The sequence below is a fragment of the Ornithorhynchus anatinus genome, chromosome X1 (assembly GCF_004115215.2).
Source record: "Ornithorhynchus anatinus isolate Pmale09 chromosome X1, mOrnAna1.pri.v4, whole genome shotgun sequence".
Lineage (NCBI taxonomy): Eukaryota > Metazoa > Chordata > Mammalia > Monotremata > Ornithorhynchidae > Ornithorhynchus > Ornithorhynchus anatinus.
In genome coordinates this window covers 124,245,637-124,253,971 of record NC_041749.1, presented here as the reverse complement: position 1 = coordinate 124,253,971, position 8,335 = coordinate 124,245,637, and the positions used below count along the sequence as shown (strand labels likewise).

Sequence of the window (8,335 nt, the reverse complement as noted above, 5' to 3'; positions counted from 1 at the left end):
TGGGGGGAGAAGAGGGTTAAGCCGCGGAGAGGTGAAGGGGGGGCGGTCGAGGGAGCGGAGGGAGGAGGGGAGCTCGGTCCGGGAAGGCCTCTCGGAGGAGGCGAACTTTAAGTAGGGTTTCGGAGAGGGGAAGAGAATCGGTCCGGCGCAGGCGAGGAGGGAGGGCGTCCCGGGACCGCGGGAGGACGCGGCCCGGGGGTCGACGGCGGGACGGGCGAGACCGGGGGACGGCGAGGAGGCGGGCGGCGGAGGAGCGGAGCGTGCGGGGTGGTCGGTAGAAAGAGAGAAGGGAGGAGAGGTGCAAGTCCCAGGCATTAATAATAACGTTGGTATTTGTTAAGCGCTTACTATGTGCAGAGCACCGTTCTAAGCGCTGGGGGAGATACAGGGTAATCAGGTTGTCCCACGTGAGGCTCACAGTTCATCCCCCTTTTCCAGATGAGGTCACTGGGGCCCGGAGAAGTGAAGTGACTTGCCCACAGTCACACAAGAGACAAGCGGCAGAGCCGGGATTCGAACCCACGACCTCTGACTCCCAAGCCCGGGATCTTTCCCCTGAGCCACTGGGCCCATGGTGGCCGAAGGCAGTTTTATCTTGAAAGGCCTCACTCTAGGCTCTGTGACTGAAAAAAGAATGAAAAGTGGATAAGCTGCCTTATCTCTCATCTGCATAGGAACCAAAGAGAAAGCACCTGCCTAGTCATTATTATTTTCCTGCACTAGTGTAAATATCAAAATTGTCGCAGCGCGGCACGAAGCCAAAGCAGGATTAAAACTCCGAAGCCCCAGCTCGCTTTCGGACATGTAATGAACAAGATACTTGCGGGGGGGAGAGCGAAGCCTAGTGAAGGGAAGAATTTTGCCGGGTATTAATTGCCTCCTCTGATATTGTAAGTCGGTTCATTGGATTGTAAATTACTCGAGGGCAGGGATCCTGTTCTTCTACCTTTGTTATTCTCTCCCAAGCTCCCAGCACAGTGCTTCACACTCGGAAGGAACTGGGAACGATTAACCGATGACTGATTGTTTTTGGTTTATTCTTTGTGGTAGTTAAGCGCTTACTTTGTGCCGGGAACTGTGCTGAAAGTGGCATAGAAACGAGCTAATCAGCTTGGACACAGTCCCCGTCCCGCCTAGGGCTCACAGCCTTCATCCCCATTTTACAGATGAGGTCACTGAAGCACAGAGAAGTGAAGTGACTTGTCCAAGGTCGCACAGCAGACAGGGCTTTCGGACTCTGAGGCCTGGGCTTTATACACTAGGCCACGCTGCTTCTCCGCGTCGATTGATTGGTTAGGCTGACGTGCAACCCCCCACCCCGATCATCTGGAAACCATTTATTCATTCATTTAATAGTATTTACTGAGCGCTTACTCTGTGCAGAGCACTGTACGAAGCGGTTGGAATGTACAATTCGGCAACAGATAGAGACCACCCCCGCCCATTGACGGGCTCACGGTCTAATCGGGGGAGACGGACGGACGGAAACAAGTCAACTTAATCACGATAAATAGAATCAAGGGGATGGACACCTCATCAACAAAAAGAAATAGGGTATTAAGAATATATCCAGATGAGCAGAGTGCTGAGGGGAGGGGAAGGGAGAGGGGGAGGAGCGGAGGGAAAGGGGGCTTAGCTGAGGGGAGGGGAAGGGGGAGCAGAGAGGGGGCAGAGGGAGCAGAGGGAAAAGGGGAAGCTCAGTGCGGGAAGGCCTCTCGGAGGAGGTGAGCTCCCGGTAGGGCTTTGAAGAGGGGAAGAGAGTGAGATTGGCGGAGGGGAGGAGGGAGGGCATTCCGGGTCGGCGGTAGGACGTGGGCCAGAGGGGCCAGAGATTCAAGGGTCCCAGAATTGGGGCGGTCTCGCCAAACTGCCCCCCGGGTCCCAATTCCAAACTGATCCTTGCTCATCTTAATCCTGAGTCTGCCTCCGTCCAAGCTGGAGGAAGCTCGATCCAGACCCAGCGGAGGCCGTGTGGCATTTTGGGACTTGTAGTGCAGATGTCTTTGAAGGCTAAATGACGTCGAGGCATACAGGTCTCCCACCTTTCCTCGTCTCGCGGTCACCTGAGAGGAAAAGGGGCAGAGCAACAGGTGGGGATGGTGTCCCCTCAAAATACCCTCTCTGGGGAAGCAGGAAATGGCCTTTTGTCTTTCCGAGATACCTGGGTAAATGACGGGTGACTTTGGGAGAGAGAGTTTCGGTGAAGGAATTGATTCTAGTGCAGGAACCTGGGATATTGAAACCCTGGAATACTATCCAGCGTGGCTCAGTGGAAAGGACAAGGGCTTGGGAGTCAGAGGTCATGGGTTCGAATCCTAGCTCTGTCACTTGTCAGCTGTGTGACTGTGGGTGAGTCACTTCACTTCTCTGGGCCTCAGTTCCCTCATCTGGAAAATGGGGATGAAGACTGGGAGCCTCACGAGGGACAACTTGATGACCCCGTATCTACCCCAGCGCTTAGAACAGTGCTCTGCACATAGTAAGCGTTTAACAAATACCAACATTATTATTATCCAGTGCCGGCTTGGAGGGGGCGGAGTGGAGACGGACAGGGGCTCCCGGTGGCCAGACAAGGGCTTAGGAACTTCTTGGGGGTCCTATTCAGGCGATAAGAGGCGAATTTCTTTGGGTCAGTGTGACCCCGGGCCGCGTTACAGCTGAGACCTGTTACAAATCTAATTACCCTCCCAGGTCTAACATTCTCCCTCCAGACAGAGACATATTGAACCCTGATTGATTTTCTGCTGGCGTTTGCTAAGTGAGAATAATAAGTAATCTATTTTTAATATAAACAGCAGAAGCATAATTAACCCATCACCACACCACGGGTGAACTCCTCACCGAACCACTCTTCAGACAAGGGAGGAAGCGGTTTACCAAAGGGTGACAAAATTCAAATCGATTTCCCCTCCTGAAGACTTCTCATCTTCCCATCATTACAGCGGAATCGCTTGCTACAGAGCTCTACACACGGTAGGAGCTCAGCAAATTCTGTCCGTCGACGACCGATCGGCACCTCCCTATCGACTTGCTTAGCAGGAGTCACTTTCTCCCTTGGGCCTGGAGCTGCTCCTCGCTTCATATTCGACGTTCCACCACGCTTCCCGCCTTCGAAAAATATCCGTCCGTCTCCCTGTCTGGACTGTAAGCTCCTACTGGGCGGGCTCCGTGTCTGCCCACTCCACTGTGTTGTATCTCCCCGAGCACCTCTGAACACGGTAAGCGCTCTATAAATAGCATTAATTGGAAAAGGCGGAGCTCCCAGAAGACGGGGATCATGTGCTTAATAAATACTGCGATTGACTGATTGAAGTAGGCATTTTTCCTCTATTTTCCTGGCCAACCGTTAGCTTGTATTTATTGAGCGCTCACTGTGTGCAGAGCCTTGTACTAAGCGCTTGGGAAAGTACAACGCAACAATAAACGGTGACATTCCCTGCCCACGAGGAGCTCGCGGTCTACTCTCAGTTCTCTAGGCTCTACATAATAATCATGGGATTGAAAGATGAAATGATTTCCTAGATTGTGACTCTAAGCAGTGTCTGCTATGTGGGGAGGAACCTCGCCGTTTTAAAAGACCCTGGAGGGATGAGAATGTCATCCTTATTTATCTTTGTAGGTCCCCGCACTAGATCTTGTCTGTCCGTCTCCCCCGATCAGACCGTAAGCCCGTCAAACGGCAGGGACCGTCTCTATCCGTTGCCGACTTGTTCATTCCAAGCGCTTAGTACGGTGCTCTGCGCATAGTAAGCGCTCGATAAATACTATGGAATGAATGAATGAACGAATAGATCGCTCACAACAGGTATAAATAAATCGATATATAAAAACGTACGTCCTGCTAAGAGGCGGCCACAAGAAAGGCCCGCAGGATTGCAGGAATGGATATTATATAGTCTTATACCGAAGGCCGGCCCCATTGTTTTCTGGTTTTTTTTTTTTCAGAAGAGCCAAAACCTTTGAGAAGCTGGTACCTGAAGATCCACCATACAATTTAAACACACATTAACATAGCTTCCTCAGTCGTGATTCTCCCAGTTGGGAACGCCTCAGCCTGGGCCAGGTGCGGAGCGAGCTTCCTGGGTGTCTAGCGTTCTGTTCCTGCTCCTCCTCGCATCCCCCTGCCTCTGCCCAGATCCGGATTCACCTCTAGGACCTCCCTCCGCCCCTCCCCGCCCCGAAGAGCAGCCGAGCGAGACCCCCGAAGCCTACGGAGCGGGCGGGAACGTTCCTCCCCCCGGCTGACTCGAGAGGCGAGGATTCTCGGGGCCGAAGGGTTCAGGGTGCAGGGGATCTGGAGTTCCCTGGGGTCCCCCTGGCCCACCTTGAGACGGGGGGAACGAGCCCCTGGATTTCTCAGGGTCGGGGCCCACCCGTCCTACCCGGCACAGAGCCTTTCCCACGGCTTTTAGTTTTTAAGAGCCGCGCCGTCACCGGCCCTCCCTCCCGCAACCTCGGCTCGAGAACTACGTTCGGTTTCTAAGAAGAGCCAGTTGTCGTGGGCCAGCCACGGATCGCCCGCTACCGTGTGACTGTGGGCAAGTCACTTAACTTCTCGGTGCCTCAGTCACCTCGTCTGTAAAATGGGGATTAACTGTGAGCCTCACGTGGGACCACCCGATTACCCTGTATCTACCCCAGCGCTTAGAACGGTGCTCTGCACATAGGAAGCGCTTAACAAATACCAACATTATTATTATTATTTCAAATATGGACTCTCAGACACATGAGAGCTTTTGCATGAATGGTCAAGTGTTGTATGAAAGGAGAGAAGGCTAGCACTCCTCTTGAGAAGGTTGGAAGAGGTCCTAGTGGCCTTAACAACAAAAATATCGTTAAGCCATTGCCACCTACTTTGTGGCATCTAACCAGGTTTTTCTGCGTCAGCCTTCTCTCCCATCTCCCTTCCTCCCGTCTCTCCCCGCTCCAGTCTCTTCTTCATTCCGCTGCCCGGCTCATCTTCCTGCAGGAACGCTCTGGGCGTGTCACTCCCCTCCTTAAAAACCTTCAGTGTTTGAAGCAGCGTGGCTCAATGGAAAGAGCCCGGGCTTGGGAGTCAGAGGTCATGGGTTCGAATCCCGGCTCTGCCCTTGTCAGCTGTGTGACTGTGGGCAAGTCACTTCACTTCTCTGGGCCTCAGTTACCCCATCTGTAAATTGGGGATGAAGATTGTGAGCCTCATGTGGGACAATCTGATGACCCTTTATCTGCCCCAGCGCTCGGAACAGTGCTCTGCACATAGTAAGCGCTTAACAAATACCAACATTATTATTATTATTGCCCATCAACCTCCGCACAAAACAAAAACTCTTCACTCTCGGCTTCAAGGCTGTCCATCCCCTCGCCCCTTCCTACCTCTCCTCCCTTCTCTCTTTCTACCGCCCACCCCGCACGGTCCGCTCCCCCGCCGCCCACCTCCTCGCCGTCCCCCGTTCTCGCCTATCCCGCCGTCGACCCCCGGCCCGCGTCCTCCCGCCGTCCCGGAACGCCCTCCCTCCTCCAGTCCGCCAAACTGACTCTCTTCCCCTCTTCAAAGCCCCACTGAGAGCTCACCTCCTCCGGGAGGCCTTCCCACACGGAGCTTGCCCTTTTCCCTCTGCTCCCTCCCTTTCCCCCCTTCCCCTCCCCTCAGCTAAGCCCCCTTTCCCTCTGCTCCTCCCCCTCCCCTCAGCACTCTGCTCATTTGTATATATTTTTATTGCCCCATTTATTTTGTTAATGAGGTGCACGTCCCCTCGATTCGATTAACCGTGATGATGTTTTGCTTTTGTCCGTCTGTCTCCCCCGATTTGACTGTGAGCACGTTACTGGGCAGGGATGGTCTCTCTCTGTTGCCGAATTGTCCATTCCAAGCGCTAAGTACAGTGCTCTGCACCTAGTAAGCGCTCAATAAATACTATCGGATGAATGAATGAATAAAGCTATTAATTTATTTATATCATTGTCTCTCTCCCCTTCTAGAATGTGAGCGCCTCATGGGCAGGGAACATGTCTACCAACTCTGATGTGCTGTAGTCTCCCAAGTGCTCTGCACACAGTCAGCGCTCAGTAAATACCACTGATTGATTGGGCAGGGAACGCATCGACCAACTCTATTACATTGTACTCACTCGAGACTTTAGTATTCGTTCATTCATTCGATCAATAGTATTTATTGAGCGCTGACTGTGTGCAGAGCACTGTACTAAGCGCTTGGAATGGACAAATCAAATTTAGTACAGTGTTCTGTACACAGTAAGCACTCAATAAATATGCTCGAAGGATTGACTATACATTCGTACACAGATGTTCGAGATGGTCATAAATGACGAGATGAACTCTGGATATTGGTTAATTAATCAGGGAAGGCTTGTAGGAGGAGGTGGGATTTGAGGAAGGCTTTGAATCCGTGAATGGTATTTACGAGCACTTACCCTATGCAGATCACCGGACTGAGCGCTCGGCTGAGTACGGCGCAACCGAGTCGACGACGGGGAGGGCCGAGGCCTGTCAGATACGAGGGGCAGGAGCCAGGAAGAAGTGGGAGAAGAGCTGGTAGCGATGGGGAGGAGTGTTTGTTCGATGTGGACTGCGATGGCCTGTGTACGACAACAAAAATGATAATAATAGTAATAGTAGTATTCACTGAGGTCACGGACCAGGGTGGTGGCTATTTGGGCAGGGAGGAAGAAGCTTCGTCGAATAGGATTATGAATACGCGAGCGCACGCGGGCACGAACGGGGTAGATGCAACAGAGTTGAAGATGGGGAGAGCCGACGTCTGTCAGATACGAGGGACAAGAGCCCCTCATGATTTATGAGGTTGGACACGGTCCCTTGACCCCCATGGGGCTCACAGTCTAAGTAGGAGGGAGGAGGATTGAATCCCCATTTTACAGTTGAGGAAACCGAGGCACAGAAAAGTTAAATGACTTGTGCAGGTTCACCCAGAAAGCAACTGGCAGAGCCGGGATGAGAACCCGGGTCCTCCGACCCCCGGGCCCACGTTCTTTCTGTGGCGAGCCCACGATAAGCTGCCTTTCTAGTGAGCGTTTGTGATCACGTGAAGAACGAGGAAGAGACCCGGGAGGTACCGAGGCGGGCGATTGCGGACTTGTGGGGGTGGAGCGTGGAGGGAGGCCTGGCTTTCTCTCCCTGTTCTACCCAGTAACGGGGGACTGGACCAATTAATGACTGCACGTAGAGCCCCAGCTGACACGGCTAAGGCAGATAAAAGGCGGGCTTTTCGGAGCAATTAGGGGCACCTGAAGGCAGGCTGGAGGCAAGCGGGGTGAGAGCAGCACTTGGAAGCAGCAGTAGCAAGAAGAAACATTGCCGTAACAGGTTCCTTTGTGCGCAGACCGGTACTGGGCCTTCGGTGAAGTGAGTGTGCGTATGTATCGCTCCCGTGCACGCCCGTGAAGTGAAGTAGAAACTTTCCATGGTGATCTTGGTGATCGATGGGGGCGGTTTGAACTCTCCTACATGTCACTGAGGCTTCCCCCGTCCAGGAAGGTCCTGGTGGGTACGAACCGTAGGGCTTGGGACATCTTCCACTAGGCCCACTGTGTGTCTGGCCCCCCTTTTATACTGGAAGCTTCCAGAGGGCAGGAACCGTGGCCGTTCTACTCTCGTAATGCTCTGCTGACAATAGGCGTCCAGAAGATACCCTTGATTGAAGAGTATTTGTCACCTTGCTGGTGAGAGAGAGAAAAAGACTGAGAGGATGACAGAGAGCAATACGTGCACAGCGCTGTACTAAGCGGTTGGGAGAGTATAATACAAGAAAGTGGGTTGATAGATTCCCTGCCCCTAAAGAGCTTAGAGTCTAGAGGGGGAAATAGATGTTAAAAGAAATAATTTATGGAGCTGAAGGCAGATGCTGTGGGTGGGGTGAATCTCAAGTGCCCAGAGTCACAGACCCAAGTGTGTAGAGATCAAGGAAGAGAAAGGGAGCAGGGGAAAAGAGAGCTTAAACGGAGAAGGTCTCCTGGGGGAGATGTGACCTTAATATTCACTCATTTCATCATATTTATAGAGCACTTACTGTAATAAGCGCTTGCAAAGTACAATTTGGCAATAGAGACGATCCCTACCCGACAATGGGCTCACAGTCTAGAAGGGGGAGGCAGCCAACAAGACAAGTAGGCTGGCATTAATACAAATAGGATTATAGATATATTAATAACGATGGTATTAAGTGCTTACTATGTGCCAAGCACTGTTCTAAGCACTGGCGTAAATACCAGGTAATCCGACTGCCCCATGTGGGGCTCACAGTCTGTCTCCATTTTACAGATGAGGTAACTGAGGCGAAGTGAAGTGACTTGCCTGAGATCACACGGCAGGCAAGTGG

General features: G+C 52.5%; 1 non-coding gene across 1 annotated transcript; it reads left to right on the top strand.

The window, feature by feature from the left end:
* Positions 1–4,752: 4,752 nt before the first annotated feature.
* On the top strand, positions 4,753–4,880 carry LOC114806798. Its single transcript, XR_003754860.1, has one exon. It is a non-coding gene; the product is annotated as a U6atac minor spliceosomal RNA (small nuclear RNA).
* Positions 4,881–8,335: the final 3,455 nt, after the last annotated feature.